At 39.3% G+C, this 20903-nt stretch overlaps 1 protein-coding gene and 2 long non-coding RNA genes across 6 annotated transcripts in view; 2 read left to right on the top strand and 1 right to left on the bottom strand.

Moving 5' to 3' along the window:
* The window catches only part of LOC138180945 (uncharacterized), a 214367-nt gene that overhangs the window by 56151 nt on the left and 137313 nt on the right, over positions 1 to 20903 (bottom strand). The window lies entirely within an intron of this gene.
* LOC138180943 (dipeptidase 1) overlaps positions 1 to 20903 on the top strand; it is a 257130-nt gene that overhangs the window by 102994 nt on the left and 133233 nt on the right. The window lies entirely within an intron of this gene.
* On the top strand, positions 8645 to 11734 carry LOC138180944 (uncharacterized). The gene is made up of 2 exons (XR_011173407.1): positions 8645 to 8986; positions 9076 to 11734. It is a non-coding gene; the product is annotated as an uncharacterized LOC138180944 (long non-coding RNA).

The raw sequence follows: 20903 nt of genomic DNA, 5'->3' as shown, positions 1-20903 counted from the left end.
GAAACCGTAATTGAACAGAGTAAGTTTTCGTGGACAGAGAACGGTTACGAGAGTCGAAACTGCCATACATCAAAGCTGGCTTTTACCGAGCTTGGTTTAATTAGTTGCTTTCTTTGGCGAACCACGACGAACAACGTTCGTTGGTTTTTATCGCGAGTAAAATCGCCGATTAGCGAACAACGCCGGTGAATGTTTCGACGAGGAATAAGAAACAAAACGAGTCCTCGTGGAGTTGTGGAAGTTTCGCGAATGTAGTATCGTGATTCGTGTATCTGTTCTTACGTATACGTTCGTTTATGGTTGTAGTAGGAGTGTTACAAGTATGGATGTTCAACAGATCTGTAATTTGAAATCCACGTGGAGGAAAACATAATAAATGTATGTTGGTTTTTTTTTTATTTACGTATCGCTCGATAGCTAAACGATTTATTTGAAGAGAAAATCCACTGTTATAAGAGATTATTTTAAGTGACCTTTTAAATTTAATGATACCATCATAAAGTTCTATATAAATTTAAGAAAATGATAAAATATATATTTTTTGAATATTCGGGAGACGAAAGTATCAAGTAAAAATCAATCAAAATTAAATGAAATCAAGTAAAAAACAATTTAGGTAATACAGAATTAATTGGAAGTGTATGGAATTTTAAAATGGCTTTCCGATAAAAGAGAAAATATGATTTATCATGTTTCTCCCGTGTAATCATCGTTCCTAACAGTTTAATTATTCATGGTACGCGTATATTTCGTTACAGAAACTCTGTTGTGATTTTATTTCAGTTGTTTTCATGTTTAATCCTGGAAAATTCTTCTCATAATAACACTAGTAAAAAACCAAATATGAGAACCGAACGTTTGCATCAGAAGAATACACCGTGTTTCGAATCGATCGCGTTTGACCGTGTCTGACAGCGCGTCGACCGTTTCTACTGTAGAGCCGCCGCGCCATTCTACATAATAAATATATCCTTTTACTATGTAAGTACTTTCTATTGTACTATATAGACGTACACTATCCACGCGGACATTTTGATCGATATATAATAATAGTATCGTAATATCGCGTGTACAAATTAACGATGAATTAGCAATTAAAAAGCATTTATATTACCTTGTTATGGAATCAGTACACTATAAATTTAAATTACCAATTAAAACACGCATCAATAATACAATTTACTATTTACGGTATATACTTTATATTTTCGGATTTACGGTATATATCCATTTGCTATTTAGATATCACCGCCTGCATTTACGTCGAGAATCTTTCTACCAGTTTAGAAGAATCTTTTTAATCCGATTCATAATTTAAAATTTAAAAAATCTGGAAATGGAGCGTTTGTCAAGTAGCAAACACATTCTTCAATACGAGTGTCGGTTTTACTGTTGCACATTGATTCCTAAAAGCCAACTCACTATTCTATTATACCCTGTGTATAATTATAATTCATAATTTGACGATAAAAATATTTCTCGTTGCAAATAAGCAACTATCCAAATACCTTTGACCAATAACGTGGGTACAGTGTTACAGCAGTCCATTAACAATCTCCAATTACTTGTAACAAAGGGAACATGTATCCTTCGATTTCCATTCAGTATCATAGATTGCCAAGTAACTAATGTTCGGAAACAATTGCCAATACCTCGCCGCACAACCAATTTACCGCGAACGTCTTAGATTTATGCTTGAAGCTAGCCAGCCACGTTAGAGGAAACGCGCGTGCCTCGAAACTGTAGTAAGTCAATTACGCCGACGATAATTATAACCTGACAGTTACAATCATCGTTACCGTGAAATTGCCAGACTAATGTAGTCGGTCAACGGGAGTCTCATGGCGTAGCGCCTTCGGTTGTGCCGTCAGTAATTAGCAACGAGATAGCTGCCTCTAACGAGTGACCCAAGGCAGAGACCGCTAATGCGCCAACCTGCAAATGAAACCGTTCATTTCTGTCGCCACTTACACCCGCTTATTGCATTCTGTACCGTGCAAAAGATGCGCTTCCATTGCGATAGACCGAAGAAACTCGAGTTTTCTCGTCTGTAGAATACGCTGACGCAGTTGAAGTTCTTTTCATGAGAAATCAGAAGAATATTTAGAAATACTGTACTCTTCTTCACTGTGTGTTTATACCTCCCGACCTCGATCATTATTAAAACGTACGTTTACATGAAAACTAAATTCGCCATTAACGTAAGAACGTTAAATCTTTTTTAGGATTGACCTACATAGGTCATTGACACGATCTGTGATCTGAAAATTCAACGGAAATGTGTCAATCGAATTATACCCATCGTGTTTACTCGTACGATGTATTTCATTTATTTTTATATTCTTCTCGCTTGTGCATAAAGGTGCTTTAATCTCTGATCGTTTACAACAGGGGTGTTTCATATTACGTATTAAGTATCTTTACGCATATTTCCTTCTATTACCTCGCCTTTACCGTGACGAAATACAATTGTCAATGGACAGGTAAATTCAACAGGTGGTACACTTTGAATAAAATAAGCAATTTTCGCAATCATGATCGGTATTTCAACGAATATACTAACAATCCCTTTACCGTTCAGACAGACTATATTTTCTCTGTTTCCAGTGAAAAGTTCTTTGGTAATCGCGTCACATTCTCTCTTCCTTCCCGTTTTTCCTCTTTTTTTCAACCGACAGAAAGACGAGTATAGAGCAATCATTCTGTCGTTCCGAGCCATTGCGTCGTTGCAATAACAAATCATCGATGCTTCTCGTAGATACGTTTTTCCCACAAAAATGTCAAAGATGGATCGCGATGACGGTTATTAGACAGGATGTTGTTAATCGCGGTCGCGCTCGAGCGGCTTATAATTTTGTAAGATCAGCGACCGAGTTTTTGCTCGATCTGGGTCACTCGAATTTTAATTAAAGCAGCAGCTACGTTGACTGCTTCGTTTTTCATTCGGATTTTCTGCGACTCGGAAATAAATTGTTGCAGACCGTCTACGAGATCGAATCTCGGCCAGACGGCTCCTTCCATGGATTTCATCGTTCCTCGTAAGCTTTTTACCCGCGTCTCTCTTTGAAATGCTTCGAGTCGAGGTGATTGCTGAATCGTTGCTACTCTGGGGACTGCTCTTGGACAAGTTTTTTGTTTCCTTTCGATCGGCGCTGTTGATGTTTCCGGAGCCGATGAAACGCTTCGCCGTTTCGGTGAACGCTCCGACGCTTCCGTGACGTTCCTCGCGGGACACGCCGAATACTTCGATTTGGCCGAATTGGTCGCTGAACAATTCCCTGCTTCCGCCTCGCGAAATTGCGAATCGGATAGTTTGTCAGGTTTAACTACGATTTTAATCCTTTTACGGTACGATATTTCCAGGATAAACCTTTTATTTGAACGTTCGATTTCATTGATCAAACTTTAATATTACAAGATTATTGTGCGTTTTTGGGGCCAATAGAAAAATGACGAGAATTCGCGATCTGGTTAAAAATCGAGTTGGCCATGTGTATGGTATTTACATCTTTGTTGCTAGTAAAATGTTAACATTTGTAAGAAATGTTTACGTACTGAATGATAACGCAACGTAGAAGACAGCAACGCAAGGAAAAAGAAACGCCGAAAGGGCGAGTGAAACGAGACGGAACTCGATGGAACAACAGAGGAAAACACGATCGATGGAGGATCGCTGGAGAAAAATTACGACGACGTAAACAGCGAGTGAAGACAATCCATTGTTAGCTATAAATCAGACGACAACCGATCTCTTACGTAACCTCCGTTTACACCCTCGAATCCTTTCCATTCCTTCTGCCTTTTCGCTACTTCCAAACAAGTTGCCTCAATCTGCATTGATCTCCATATGTACCTATTTCTGATCTACAATAATTCCATTTCTTTCAAGAAAAAGACTGTCTGGTAGAGAGAATCGACAAATAAAATTTACGAGTTATGGTTTTTCCTTTTCTGTACCTTTTATGGGCTAGATAATATACCGTGTGTCACAACTATACAACTACGCGAGTACTTTCAATTTTAATAAATACATTGTTATATATTCTTACAAATATAATTTAAAAAATCGAACATACGTGGAAAATTGTTCGATCTAATAGACATTATGTATTGTGTATTTTGCGTGTACATTTCTGCGTCTTTAAATTTTTCAAAAATACAGAGAAAACGGCGGTCTAGTGACAAGGAACGAAGTATGCCATATGTGAAATCGTATTGAAAAGCAATTTATTCTGTTCTTCAGAAAAGATAGATTATATTCACTGGAAAAAATGGAAGACGATAGAAAACAAATTTATTCATGCTTTATAGCTATAAAATCATTTGAACCGGATATTTTAATGTTGAAGTAACTACTCCAAGAAAAACTCTGCATCTTTATTTATGTATATCCGTAACCTGGAGATTGCTATTACGCAGAAATATTCTAAATAAGGAGCGGTGCATATTACTGTACTCTTGAGTACACATTATGTTTTGAGCTGCAAGGTCTAGGAACAAAGAAACTATTAAACAAATTTCTATTTATGTTCCCTGTAGCCTCTAGACAAAGCTATAAGCTCAACTTTTTTGATAATGTACTTTTGCTATAAATATATGAACGTGCTCCCTACTATTCCATTGTTTAGTAACACTAAGAGAGTAAAGATCTGAATCAACATAAACTTATACATTATACTTATATCTTTAATTATTTCAATATACTTTTCTATTACAAATTCATTCACTCGTTCTTCAATCAGTCAACCTGATCCTCAAAATTTAATATACAAAAATTGATCAGATTTTGTTGTATTAAATCCTGTGTATGCCTTGTGTATAAAAATAGAATGCCTTAGGATGGTTTATAGTTACGAAACGTAGTCATCCCAGTTTGATAGAAATAGCAACCCTAAACTCGAACACCTTAGCAAAATGCCAATTTACCTCTAACTTTCTCGACTTTGGTTAATCAACAGGCAACTGTCGCTCTTTATCCTATTTCGGCCTTAATCCTTTACTCTGGTCGAGTTAACCTTGAGCCGACCGCCCCGTTGACTGGAATTAATACCAGGAACGCAAGTTTCGTAACTGTCGCCACCACTCAGAACACCATTTCCAAAGATCTCAAGTTGCCTTCAACTCGATCTATACAGTAACGAACGTTAGAGACATGGTCAGTAGAGCAAACGGAGTGACAATGTTATGGATCAGCTGAACGAAGGTAAACTACGATAAAACGATGGAAACTCGTAGCCTATAACAAAAAGTTGATATACACAATCTACAACATGATTTCAATAATTTAGAAGCATTTGTCGCAAGTCAAGTATTTACAACTTTTTCTTACGATCTATGCTTTATCCATTAACAAGGACTGCAGAAAGTTACTTCCATAAAACAGTGTTTTCTCCGAATTATACAGGGTGGTTGGTAACTGGTGGTACAAGGGGAAAGGGGGTTATTCTACGCGAAAGGAGAAGTCGAAAATATAGAATAAAAATTTAAAAATTTAAAAATTCAAAAATTTAAAAATTTAAAAATTTAAAAATTTAAAAATTTAAAAATTTAAATATTTAAAAATTAAAAAAATTAAAAAGTAACGTCAATCGAGACAACGATCTACAGTGAGATCCGTTATAACGAGACGCGATAAAGTGCACGCGTACCGAGCGAAAATTCAAAGTCGATTTTCTCGAAAACAAAGCCTCAAACGAAAAATTTTTATTCTATATTTTCGACTTCTTTTTTCGCGTAGAATCCCCTCCTTACCACTTGTACCACCAGTTACCAACCACCCTGTATATTCGATAAAAAATCTAACTACACCTGATGTTATCTAATGGTAGTGGCACATGAGTCAGAGAACGATGCGAATCGAGAGCGACTCATGTTGTTATTTTGCCTAGGGACATTGACACCGCCTTGACGCACGAAACGTAAAAACGATAAATAAACTCCAGTCAAAACAATGTCGCCGCTACGTGTAACCGTGGAACAAAGACGAATTTGAATTTTCCGACTCTCCCCCGACCGGCATAAATAAGCGGACGCGATCGGAAGGTAAACAGTTACAGTTATAGTCAGTTGTCGATCAGTTATTAACAGTTATTAGCGGAGTTATACGAGTTAAACGAGTTATCGAGTTATCTGCGAGCGATCGTACTGTCTCTCGACAGTATTTATATTTATTAATTTATATAATTTATTTCAAATATATTTGACGGGTTGCAACAGCAATCTCTCGTTCCCGTTTTATTAATCCTCTACACAATCCACCACATAATAAAGCTAAATTAATCAATAAAAGCAAGCTACTTAATAAAAAAAAAAATTAGATCATCGAAGGACCAAAGTTCCCTTCGAGAAACGTGTCTCATCGATTCTGCGCGAAAGAACAGGTTCTACGATAATAAAGAGCGTTCGAATATGGCTGCAGGAGAGATGACTACCTATGGAAGAATCGAGTGAACAAGGTCGATCGGAAAAATGTTAGCAACGAGAAGTTGGATCGGAAACGTCGCGGAAAGTTTGCCGCGTCTGGAACGCGGGAAGAACGACTGGTCCGCGCGAGTGGATAGCGAGGAGGGAAAACGATCCGCGGAAGAGAATCGAGATATTCAGAGAAGACGGAAACTTTTCGAGCGGTTTGCGGTTCCCGGCTTCACGAACGACCGTTTCCTGTCGTCCGGCTAAATGAAATCGCGCGGAAAACTACGTTTTAAATTGGCTGCGGTGGACTACGGGAGAGAAAAAGGGTCGGTGGAACGTATCGAGCGACTGTTGCTCTGTTTCCATCGCTAACGGCGCTCCTTCTGATCGGGACGGAAGTAATTAAGTCGTCGCTCGGAAGTTCCAAATGTATCGGGCGAACTTTTGTCAATGGGAATCTTCGACCGCTTGAAATATCGAGCCCAGACCCAGTTTCGTTAGCGACTCTCCGTGGAACACGCGAATTTTCCAGAAATTTGTCACCGTTGTACTCGTTAGAATTGTATCGATCGTTCGACAATGAAAACTCGTATGGAAGACGAGTTACTGAGAATTGAGTGAATAGTTTTATTAGAGTACTTGGTAGTAATTACTGGAGTACTTGCTAGTACGTAAGTGAGAATCGATTCAGAGAATGTACAGTTGGAATACGGAGAGCAGAGAACGATAACGTCGATACATTGTATCAATAATTATGAATTATAGTTTAAATATAATATTAAAGTAATGTAATTATAACGTGATGTATTATGTCAACGTAATTTAGTATAACACAGGCTTGCACAGATTTTCGTGATTTGGAATGCACAATATCAAATCTCTTTTAAAGAAGATAATCATTAAAGTCAAATTAGACTAATGATGTTAAACGTAAATGGTATAATAAGAGTTTGTATAATCGGTTAGGTGTCGAGGGTTAACACTTTGACTGCCACGTTGGTCGTTGGTGACCGGAGCGCTTGAACTTCTTACAATTGTCAAAATTGTATGAAAATCGACAGTTAGGGTATTTTGAATATAACCGATAAATAGAAGATACTTTGAAATAAAAACTGACCCATTGAACAATCAAACGTTTTCATTAGAACATCAATAAAAAAAAAATGAAAATAAATCTTGCATCTAACTGTGCACTGTGTTTGCATCTATATCTTTGAGGGGTAATCTACGAATATTATTATAAACACAGCTTAGAAAATAATCGTAAAAGCTGCATTATAATCATATAATTGAAGTTAGAAGTGTGCACATACCTTACTATTATATATAAAATAAGCAAATACTATTTACTAATATCTTCTACACGTTTCAACTATATATTCTGCACGTTTTGCCTACGACGAAACAACGAATGCGAATGCTTTGTTGAAATAAACAAAGCCTTGTTATAATATGTCGCTATCAACTGTTACCAAGGTGCCACGATGGTCAGCCGTGACCACCAATAAGACAAACGGTCTGAGGTGATATTGAGTGTAATGCGTTAAATAATTACTCGATGTTTAGGTCAACAATGTATTTATTAACAAGTGTCTTCTGTTGATCGCGTCGCGTATCGCTCTCGGTCTCGCTAGTCAATCTCGCTGCCCGGTTACAACTCGACTTTATCGCTTCCTGGTTCAACTGTCAGTCGGATTCGATTCTTTTCTTTTTGTCGCCCCTCAATATCCACACTATCCACGCGTTTGTTAGACGTCCGCGACCATTGCCTTCTTCTCGAACATTCGGTGGAAGGACCGTTAGGATATTGATGGCTCATTCACTTCGCTTCGGCGATATACATTGTACATTGGGAAAGAATGTTGTCTTATATCATCAATTTATTATTATTTTGCCATTATATGCTTCGAATAATAAAAATACTCCCGTGGCGTCCTGAGCCAAACATGTGATTTCGGCGTGGCAGTCAAAGTGTTGAGAACTTCAGATGTTTGAGAAATGTTGGGATACAACGATATTAATCTTATACAGATGAGGTGATTGATCGAACGGATTCTTCCCTTCGTTGCTCTTCGATATCCCCACTAGCGTGCGTTCATTAGATGTACCGCGGCGGCTGGCGTGTGTATGCTCTTCCGAGAATTCGGCGGAAGAAGCGTAAGGATATGGAAGGAATATTGGGCACGTCGGTGTCGCGCTTTGACGGCGTAGCGCTTTGTGTCGCGAAGCTGCCGGAAGGTTCCGTGGCACATGCCGTCACACAGATATCTACACAGGGCACTTATTTGAACAGGGCACTTGCACAGGTCACACTCGTTACTGTATAGAGAGTGGGGTTCAAAATCTTTTCAGGGGCCATGGGCCACCAAGTCAGTCTGAGAATAACTAGCCAACTGTCTACATTCCACAACACTCACATATATTTCCTGTAATAATTGTTTAATAAATATCACATAATATTATTTCAACACAAACATTGTGTCTTCCACAGATTATTAATCTTAATTCCGAGATCAAATTCTAACAAGAAATATACGACGACCAAAGAAAAAAGGATGGAATTTCGAGAATTATCGTATGTACTGTCATTGCCAAATATAATTTTCACTTTATAATTCGCTTTAAATATAATTTAAAATTCTGCCTGCAAACAAACATTCCTAGATTGGGAATTATACTGTACTGAACGATTCCATTTTCTTGGTAAAGTAACAAAGGATTGAGATTTACGGGAAGCCGCGAGGGATCGAAGAAATCAACCAGAGTGTATATTCCCGTTTCCTAAATCCGTGCGCATCGCTCAGCCGGCCTTACTCTTGTTCCTGTTCACCGATAAATATTTTATCGTACGACGTAACCTTGGAAAATATGTGCTTGCAAGAACGAAACTGTGTTAGTCGAAGCGTAACGGAAGTTTGATTTTTCTAAGACAAACGTAAAAAAGCACGTTGATTCGAAGAGAAGGAAAAGGTACTTGGTGACTATCGATCTGACGTACCGCAACTACGTTCACGGTTTAGTTGCCTTTAATTTCGACGTTCAATACGAACCACTATAATCTAGCGAGCTTTATCGCGTAATTAATTCATTACGGTGATTTAGGGGGCAATTGTCGTAACGCTCAAAGGTTGCACGAACATTTATTTGCCCTCCGTTTACTTCCGTTCCATAAACCCGAATAGTTTTAAACACGCCCCTATCCGATTTCAAACTGCTTCTCGTAAAACATCGTAATTTCCCCTATCTGGAAATCAATCCTGAAACCAGCTCTTTTCTTCCGCCTTTGTGGTAATTAACACGATCGTTCGTGATAAGTAACGACAACGACAAATTTCTGTAATACTTTTAAATTGTTAGTGCTTTTTAATTCGATGTATGTGCGACGAAAAGAACGTTATTTTATGCGCGTAACTCACGTCGATAAAAGCATGGAATTGTTTAAATATCAAGCAGTTTATTTATTACAAATTTTTTCAGGGATCTCTTAACTTGACAATTCCATAATATTTCATCAAATAGAATAATCGAATTACTTGTACGTTTTTAAATTTTCTTGTGACTTGTGCCTGGTCAAATTTCATTGAGGTAATCTCAGAAGAGATGTCCAACTAAATTATTTTGTATGTAAAATCGATTGATGGAATCGGTGATCGGCCAGATCGCGATTCACGTTGGAACACGCTAGTATTCGTGGAAAACAAAGGAGAAGATAATTAATTAGCTTGCTCTTATATCAGCAATATCGGAATTAATTTGACTTCTTTAACTGTGTGTATGACAAACACGTTATTTTAAACCTGCAACAAGTTTTTCCAACATTCACGATGAATTTGATAATTTCTTCCCTGCTGTAATCGAAAAATCGACAATCACCGTTAATTTTCACAAAAATAATTAATGTGCTCATCTGTCTGGAACAATTGCGAGATACGACCATATTTTTCGAGAAATAGATGGCCGTACTTCTTCTCGTTTGTTGGTATTAACAGTTTTTTTTATTATTATTTAATTTGTACTTCACAATGTGTCCAGCTGGACATTTGGTAAATTTTTCTAACTTAATTGCTAAGTAACATGTGGATGGCTATTCCCAGCGGGATACCATCTTCGAGTTTGACTATTTTATATCTTTAGTGATGTCAGTGGGGTGTTTTCTTTTTAGTCTTCTGATGTTAACAATGGCGCAAATATTTTTCAAGACGAAAATGCGATCCACAGTACATTCAAAGGTAGGCAAACTCATTCTCCAAAAAACGAAGGGGCGCCATTAAAAGTTTGAAGTTCGATATCTGCGTGTCCTGAAAGGAAAGTTGAAGCCTCTAAACGCGCGAAGCAAGTTGGTATTTCTCTTACATCAGAAGAATATATATACAAGATCGAAGAAAAAGAAAAAGACTATCTCTCCCGAAATTATCCTAATAACGTTAGATCTGTTGCGCGAGAGGATCCAGCAATTCTATAAACTCCGAAGCTCTCTTGTTTTCCCTTGGAAACTCGAAAAGAAACGAAAGCCATCTCACGAAGATTCGAAGATCAGCGTTGTTGAAAAACACGTGCCCCTCTTAACGCCAGCAGATGCGCTTTCAAGACCGTGGGGGCCATTGGAAAAGGTGACTCTCGAACGATCGATCGTAAAGGGGTGCGGGAAGTAGTGGAGTGCTCCGATCCCCGAGAACTCATTGAAAAAATATCCGCGCTTTTGCGCGTCAAGTGGGCGCGCATCGCGGTCAACGAGGATAATTAGGTCTCGATGGAAATGCTCGATCGCGATAGAAACAGGCGAACATTTTAATTGAATCCACCCACCCTTCGACGTTGTAGCGCGTGACCTTTCGCGTATTTCAATTCGCATTATACGGCGAACGAGAGGGGTTACGATCAAAGAGCCCGACTTCTAAAGTTGCAGTCGAAGTTGCAGTTAACTCTCCGGTGAGTACGAAGCATGAACGAAGCGTACCAGTGGGAATTTGCCGACGCCGAGCAGAAGGTCGAGTACGCGGCGTATGCGTTTGAAGGGCTGGTCGAATTTCTGTGAATGAACGAACGCCTGGAAATTTCCAACGCCGTGGTAACTTTCCACCGAGAGTTAACCGATAACTGATACGATGATCGTTTCATCACGGAGCAGAAATTTTCTGAAGTTTATGAAACGTGATATCACAGATTATACTTGCATTGACGGACGTTAAATTATACGTTATCCAATGGAACAACACCTCACGACGCGTACTTCCCAAATTACTATGAAACTACAAATTTCTAGAGTTTCATATATCTCGTCTTACCAGAGCTGTGAATGTTAATAAATATCGATTTTGTTCTACGATTACAGTTATTTTTGTTCATCCGAAATATACTAATTGTAAGACTGGTGATTTCTGAAGGGTAGTAAAAGCGACGTTTCGCGTATGTAACTCGTGAACTTTGATCACAGATTAGAGTTCAGTCATTGTGATGGAATTCTTGCAACCTCTTAAAATTCGTCAACGAATGGCCGATCGGGGAGAAAGCGAAGAACGTGAAAGATAAGGCAAGTTTAAATTTGACAAACGAATTGTGAATATCGCGAGGGGATTTTTGGAACCGTGACGACTGTAGTCCCTGGACGCAGTTTCCAATCTGTCGACCGAGATAGCGTTGTTGCTGTTTCCATTCTTCTACGAGAATTTTGATTCGATGGATTGGAGGGCAGGTTCCTCGGAACGTATCAATCGTATCAAGTTTAGGAATTTTCGTCGGGGATATCGCTGAGGACAGGCACTCGAATCAGTCAGCAAGAATAAAACGTACTCGCAGATCGTGATAAGATTTCTCTCTGCCGGGCGATTCTAGAAACCAGGAAATATTCGTTCGAATAAATTTGATCGAATATTTATGTGGTGGCGAAGCAACGAGTCGCCTGACAGCCGTATAACCGATACGACAGGTCGATATCAAGATTTCTTTTCGACTGGATTGGAAATTTTCCATGCTACCGATCGATGACTCGATACGGATTCGATTTGACTTTTGGATCTTTCGGTGACTCTAAAAGAAGAGCAGCCATGCTTCTTGCTATCGTAGCAAATATATGTTTCGGTTTGAGTACGAAGAACGAGCAGTTGAACACGTTTGACGTCGTAAAAACAATCCGAGGAAATAACGAACAACGAGTATCTGAATGGATCGCCTTGAAGTCGTGCCAGATAGCCACTGTCAGCGATCAAATTTCCTCCGCTAAAACTAAAAGCAACCGCGGAAGAAAAGAAAGCAGAGAAGGAGCTGTAATCTCTTTTCTACCCGGGGACGTCACGCTTAAATGTTGAATGATCTCTTGCAATATTTTTGAAATTCACCTACGACTTTTACGCTACTTAAATTGTGATCGTGAAATTCAACTGCATATTCGAGTTTGCAAATTGGAATTTTTACATTGAAATTCAAATTAAAATTAATATTGAAATGGAAATTTTCATCTTCGAACACAAATGTCCAACATCGACGAACACATTCGACGAATTTAAACGGGAAATTTAAATTCGCAGTTAGAATGTTCAAAGTTTCGTATTCGGATCTACATTATCAAACTCAGATTCGGATGTTGGAATTCAAATTCAAACGGTTGAGTTGAAATTTGAATTTAAACTGAGAATAAACCATCGTCTGAATCGAATTCGAGTAACAAACTTACCACTACTTAGCGTTAGATAGTGGTCTTCGAACTCTCTGATCGACGGTGAAACGGCAGAGGAAACAGTCCTGAGGAATCCGTGGCACAAGTTTGATCCTTCTGCGAGCTTCGACGATGCGGCTGCGTTCTATTTCCTAACAATACCCTACTCTCGACCGTTTCTCCATCATCAGAGCCGCTTAGCTCGAGTGGCGCGTGCATTTACGTGAACATGAAATTCCACGAGCCACTTCCTCCCTGATTGTTTGCGTTAAAAGCGGAAACTCCACGGCACTCGCTTACCTTCGGCCCCCCTTCTATTCCTAATACCGTAGTGCCCTCTTTATCGTTGATTATCCCCTATCTTCCCTTCGACAGTTTGCGCATCTTACGTTTCTCCTACTCGTCGAACGATTGTTTGCCTTAAAACAGCTCGCTAACAGGATCAATTTCATGGCACGCGCTAGTTGTTTGCTGATTTAGATTTTCTTATGAACTATGATCGACGAAAAGACAACTATAATTTTATAGTTATATCTTGCTGGGAGGGTGAGGACTGACGAACGACGGAGGCTGAAACAAGTCTGATACGTGCAGAAATTTTACGTTCATTATTTCATAAATTCTGTTTTATCTGGAATATAGTGAAACTATATAACGATGTTATCTCACGAATGAAATAAAACTGAATAAAATAAATTTATCGTTTTAATAATATATGTTCGTAACATATTAGGTTGTCTGAAAAGTTTCTTTCGTTTTATAAGGTGATAATAGATGAACAACAATTTCTGTTAATTCTGTTAGTTGCCGAAATAAAAGTAAAGGAACACTAAGGTTACACTTAGAATTCATATTAAAATAGTTTTAGATTTATTTAATAAACGATTTCCAGGATCTTCGTCGATATACATTTGCACGCGTCTCAGCACTCTTTTTGTCTCACCATCTTCCATATCACACTGCCAACGAAACAGTTACATTCATCTGTTTTTCGAGACGCGCACACACATACTTCGACACACTCATATCCACATACGTGTGTCACTACTACGCAGCCAATCTAGTGTAGTACACAAAATTATACATATCTCAATACTGTTTTATATTATTTTATCGAATTAGGTGTTTTATTGAATAGGTACATTGTGCGTCTATTATTTCCTTATAAAACGAAAGAAACTTTTCGAACAACCTGATATAATGAAACTATCAACTGTTAATTTACTTACTTTATAGAATACGTGAGAGGTGATTGGGCAGGAAAATTAAAAATTGTTCACGACGGTGCACAAATTTCTGGAAATGTGTAGAGGAACGAGAACGATAGTCGTACGAAAGGAGGTAGGTCAGGAAACGCAGGTAGATCCGTTACGATCTTGCAAGGGACGTTAAAAAGAAATTGTTTACGTCTTAAGCCAGTTAGCGAGAAACTACTTTGCGAAAATGCTGCTCGCACAGCGATTCCGGGAAATTCGAAAGCCACTTTCAATTTGCTCGATGCGCTTCGGACAATCGACCTCCTGTGGACCTGAACGTTTCACGACTTTGTTTACCCCATATCGTCGACAAACTCTACGTAAGATCGCAGAAATGGATCACGGAGCAACGTGATATCACGCCTGTACATGTCCGAATAACATTAAATAAATCGTGTTAAAGATAGAAAACAGAATCTCTTTAATGTATAGGTATCTGAAAATGTTCGTATCAGCTTGTTGATTAATTTAAAAAATACAATCTGAAGAAAGAATACTATCCTTAGTAAAAGAGTCCTGCGAACGAAGTATTAAAACATCGCAAAACCGGATCCCCGTTCTTTGTATATTTTTACGATTGAATGTATTTATTACGACAAAAGCTTCAAACTAACTTATCCACTCATAAAATAATCGTAGCATTTTGTTTGCCCACATAAAAGTTAAACGAGCGATGAGTGACGAGATGAGACTGAAATTCACCGAGCCATCGCAATTTTCCTCCTTTTAGAGCCTAACAATGATAAAGATGATGAAAATAGGGCCAGAGAGAGAGAGAGAGAGAGAGAGAGAGAGGCAGTGAAAGAGTATGAAAAATTATCCAACGCTTTTACGATGATTCACGAGCGTCGAACAGAAAGCAGGTTGGAACCAAAAGACTGGCTACGGCACGCATGACTAACGCCTAGCGCGCCTGTTCAACTGAGAGAGCAACTTCATTCGAAGGTGTTGGCAGGTAGATCGCCACCTTTAAAAGCCCTCACGAAGCTTTTAAAAGCGTTATTATTACGTTAGCCTGTGTTATTTTTATCTAAGCGCACATGGCGGAGAAAAAGCGACGGCCATGAATTCCTTTCCCCTTTGCGTTTCCGGGAGAACGCTATCGTCTGTGATCTCGATACGGTTCGTACCGTGCAGTCCAATTACCGGTACCCGAAGATAGCGCGCGAACAAATGGCGGTTTAAAATACGCTGCTGCTTTAGCAAATCAGAACGAGCCAGAGGAAAAATCAATCGCGTTATAGAGATAAAATTGAGCGAGGAGCTTAATGACTTTCAAATGACTGTTGCGTTTAAACGTTTTGTTATCGCATAGTTAACAGCGAGTGTTACGGGCTTCACGGTTTATGATACGGTTTGAACAATTGCTATTTTTCTACCTTGCCGCTCCTAAGTATCTGCACGCTCTGGTCGACTTCTATTAGCGATAGTAATTTTAGCGAATCGTTTAAGTTAACGATGAACTGGTAATTAGAAGCAACACGCGCTACCTTTTCATGGAATTACGTTTTTATTATTTAGAATTACAGACAAGGTCTGGCCGGAAAGTGTAATCAGAACGAAGTAACTACGCTCCCTTGGGCGTAACTGTTAGGATAGCCGCTCAAGGTCACCTATTTGGGATTTCAGACATACGAAAGAACCTTTGTTAGTTGTGTTCTGTTTTTCGTCGAATTCATGCGAGTGTTTTTGCGTGCAAGAAGCTCGAGAATGCATCGAGTCATTCATCCATAGCTGTGAGAGTTGTAGGTCAAAAAATGTATCGCAATTCTTCTCACCTAACCCCAACCTAACGTCCACCGCATACAGTCCAGATCTCGGCAGATTAGGGCTACTTTTTTGTTGCTCAAATTAAAAACTAAATTAAAGGGTCAGCATCTCGGTACCGTGAGAAACGTTTCAAAAGCTATGACGAAAGGTCTGAACACGGATATAACACGTAAAGGCTACAAGCATAGTACGAGGAATGGCAGAGGCATTGAGAGCATTGTGTGCGTTCTAAAGAAACACGCTTTAAAGAGGATAACATAGCTTCGTAAAATTTTTCAATAAAAATGTTTCATAAAATAATAATTCTCGTTACTTTGCCGGCAAACCTCCGTACATTTACTACGCTCTAAGCTTTTACCGTGACGTATATCCAACCTAAATCTAATCCTTCTCTTTTGTTTATAGTTTACAGCTTATATAGATAGTAAATTAGTTTATACGTTATTTTCTATTTTCGGTTAAGTAATATACGTTTACCGAGTTTTTTTTTATTTTTATACAGCAAGAATACTTTAAAAAACTTTCAGCGATTAAGGACAAAGTAGGTGTCGATAATCGTGGTGAAAGGAAGTTAAGGATGGAAGGAAGTTACGACCATAACAATTTGCAGGATCATTTTTTACCTTCGAAATCAGAGACTTTATGAACTGTGGAGTTACCGCAGACACTGTGTATTTCCCAAGTATCATGAAATATGGGTGAAACGTCACGAGTTATTGAGCATAGTTCTCCGGTGATTTATTATCCTTCTCGACGAACCAATTAATCCGTACGATCGAAATTATTCCTTCTCTGCAATAGGTAAAAAGTGCACATGTCGAAGGACTATCGGAAACGGTTAAAAACGACAAGCGAGCGAGCTTCGTGAAATAATTTGCATGGCAGCTGCGATGCTGTTGTCTGATATTTTCGCGCTCGGGCTCAGAATACGTTCGGCCGCATAATTAACAAGTTCATCATGCAGATGGACACGCGAAACTCGATTCGATTAAAATGTTTTCATCGAATATACTTAATGCCCTGGCCGAATAATAATCAACGTCGAACAGGATCTATTATATCGCAATTATCGACATCATTAACGCATCGACTCACCTATCGGGTTAACTATCGATGGACTGTGGAAGAGCATCTACAGTCATTAACGAAATCTACTCCAATAATCCGTTATTTTTTCGCCATTGTTACGAAGCAGCAATTTCATCTCTGGCTCTGCACGCAGGTTTATTAGGATTCTAAACGTTACGGTACCACGTGCATCGCCAACAAACTCTCGTGTTCGCCGTAGGCTAAGCGAAAATAAAATCGTTGCTCCGCGTGACGCGAGAATAAATTCTATCAAAGTCTTTGATCCATCGTGTTTCTCTTTTCCTGGACTAAGTAGAAACCAGTCCCATCGTTAGTTATCAACGAGAACTTCGCTGTTACAAAAATTCGTTGCAATAAAGAGTAGAAAATAGTAAAATTTTGAACAGCTAGGTTTCGTTAAAGAAAGTGACGCTTAATCTAATTCCTTCGTGTCTAAAGATCTCGGTCGGTTTTCGATTGTTAATTTCCAGCCGAGTCTCTCGAGAACCCGACGTGCAACTTTAACCATGCCTCGTTCTCTAAACCCCAAAATCTTGCCTTGCTGTAAGCGGTACACGTACGTGTACGATTAAAATTTCATTCGAAACCTCTCCTGGTCAGTATTATTTTACGAAGTCGTACATTTAGAGATCACAATGAGATCTACAGGAACTGCTTCGATTGTGTTACTACCTACCGTAACTTTGGTTCATTTTTAATGACATCGGTATCATGGCAAGAAGCAAAATCGCAACGAAATCAACTATGAAACTAAAGGGACGATGCTTTTAAGAATTAAAATACAAGATTAAGTTGAAGGACCTTGACTTACACCACTGTGACTGTCAGTTCGACAAATAGCTATGTACCATAGACCTTAGGTCCATTCTTCAGGATGTTGCCGGATTATTTCTCAAGTTATTCGTTCCGAGCTTTTCATCCTGTATTTACATCGTAAGAAAGGTCATCTCCTTTGTAAACGACCGAACAATGAAAAACAAGAATATTTGATTAATAACTGCTTCTATAAAAGCTGTATATAAAGTTCTTTTGAAAATGAAACTCTATCCTGTCGATAACCTGCAAAATGAAATTTCTCGAAACTTTTCCTTCCAACCTTCATCGATCAACACGAGCGTTCAAAGGGATAGTAAAAGGGGTGCAAGAACTAACTCTCCATCTTTCTCGAAATAGCGGAGGTTCGTGCAACGAGCGAAACCACTCTCGGAGTAAGGGCTTGTGGAAAATAGTAACGGCGCTAAGGTAGACGTCCAGCGAACGGAAGCCGCAGTGTGCTTTCGCGGTCGCGGGCTGGCTGCATCGCGGCCAGAGTATGCAATTGCAGCTGTAAGGGACCACTCTCTCTCTGGAATTTACATCGTTCGCATATTCGTAGGCGAGCTAACGTAGTCGCGACCTCGTGTCGTTGCCAGAACGACTGACTCGCTGGCCCTCACCCGTATTCGCTATTCGATGTACAACATCCGGCGAGGATCGTGTACAGCCGAGTTGGATAGCCGCAGTTGTCACGACAGGACTGTCCAACGCAAAAGCTTGAATTATTCTCGAATGATAATTGTTTTTGTCGCGAACAAAGGAACATCGTGCGACTTTTAACGGTTGAAGGTTACACGTGAAATAGGAGATGAAATGACGAAGAATGGTCACTGATCGTTGAAAAAGACCATCGAGAGTAAAGATGGATCGATTTCAAGCGACTGGAAAATTTCGTGATTTCAGGAATTGAAGATAGTTTGCGAAATAAGGAGCGAAATAAGGGTCGTTGTGAGAAGACTGGTGAGCATAGGGAATGCATTTGGTTCTTGAATAATTACTTTCCTATCTAACCAAGGAAACTCGTGTGATTTTAATAATTGAAAACGATTTGCGAAACGAGCGACGAAGAGATAGACGATGGTTGTCATTGTCGTTACAAGAGTACAATCTATAGAACATGTAGGTTGTTCTCGAACGATAACTTCTATGTCAGGAGGAAGTTTGTACGATTTTAGCAATTGAAAGAGATTTAGGACATTCCGAAGAGATAAGGGACGATACGATAAAGGAATTAAATGGTAACAGATACGGCAAACTGATTGTAAATGCGACTAAATTGTTTCCGTTCTTGATTCCGTTCCTACTATCTCAAGTAGCAACAACGAAATCCTCTGGTAATAGGTAAAAGCCAAAGGAAGAAGTGGTCCACTTTTAAAAGCCGCGATATAACAGGAACTGAGAGAACAAGTATAAATCTAGCAAACAGTTGCACGAGCGCGCGATCGTTCGAGGGAACCAAGTAAGCCTTGATACTTCCAGTATCGACTGCAATTGCTCAGCTCCTGTGTACCGTTTTAGAGAGTGCTACTTTTGCTCCTGACACCTGCACTATTTATGTTCACCATTTTTACCGCAGAGTAACCACACAGCTCTGTGGAAAATCAGTTCGGCCAATCTTCTACGCTCTCTCAAATACCGCTACTCTCGACGTTTGTCTAAGACTCCAATGTCGCTGGCCACCGCGACGATTCTCTCTCTTGGCAGATCTGCTATCGCGATGAACAGTTGAACTCGTCGAAATGGCACTTCAACGGCGACGTCGTTCCCTAAGACGAGCAAGCTACTCGAGACGTCTCGCGCGTACCATTCGCGTCGATTCGACCGTGTTCCCACGTCTCGCGACCGGAAACCTATTAGATACGACACCTATTTCCGGTACCCGCGTTTGGCGTTGGTCACGCAGAGACTTTCCAGGTCGGCGGAGAGAAACCATTTTCGCAGCACTGTCATAATTTACGTAAATGCATAATTCTTCTTCTTTCCACTTATGCAATAGGAACAACGGGCTGCGCTTGGCTGGCTCGTAAAGATAAAAAATTGTCACCAGCCAGCCTGAGATTGCTGGCTGGTCGTGCTAGTATTTCACTTTTACGGAGTCTCGCCGCTCGACTAACCGGCTCACTTCCGTTACTTTTACGCTGCCTCTCCCCTTCCCAGTCCTCTATCCCTCTTGTTTCCTTTTCCTCTTTCACCAGTGCTCTTCACCGAACTGCTTCCTGTTTTCCGGTTAACCACCGATCGCGCTTCGAACATCTTATCCTCGACCTCTTCTTCTCGTAAATACTTTTTATACCTTTCTCTCGAAGTATGTTTTTTTTATGGACTCTTCAATCCCTAGACCCCGTTTCTCAGAATATTTTATGGTTATCCGACTGACGTATAAATTCGGAGCTTGGATATTTAAGATTCGTTTTGACGATGTTGTTAACCGGGATGCAAAACCGAATGGAAATATACGGAATGTCAGGTTGATAATGATGATACAACAAAAAAGGGAGTATCTCTGCAAGACGAAATAAATCATATTTAAAATAGATAGAAGAGATAAAATAGATTTTGTTTATACGTGACGTTCTTCTTCTTGACAATTGCCTTGAACTATTTATTTCATTCATCTATGTTTCACCATGTATGGATTCAACAAATCTTGCTGTCAATTAGTACATGTTCCTAGTTCCATATGAATTATTCCATAGTTTCATATGAATTTTATATTCAGTGCAGAATGAGAAATAACTTCAACGGTTTATAAAGTAACAAAATTTTAACTAGTATAAATTTAATTTCCTGTTCCGTTATGTGTTGTCCCAATGCGATAAACATCTGTTCATTCGAGACATAGTTAAGCGCACGCTAATGAAGCAAATATTTAAACCAATTCCCTAAAAAAATGTGAGCAAATTTTGCTC

Source organism: Bombus flavifrons, chromosome 6 (assembly GCF_040668555.2).
Source record: "Bombus flavifrons isolate JBK064 chromosome 6, iyBomFlav1_principal, whole genome shotgun sequence".
Taxonomy (NCBI): domain Eukaryota; kingdom Metazoa; phylum Arthropoda; class Insecta; order Hymenoptera; family Apidae; genus Bombus; species Bombus flavifrons.
The sequence above is the reverse complement of the archived record's forward strand: the minus strand, read 5'-3'. Positions and strand labels throughout refer to the sequence as shown.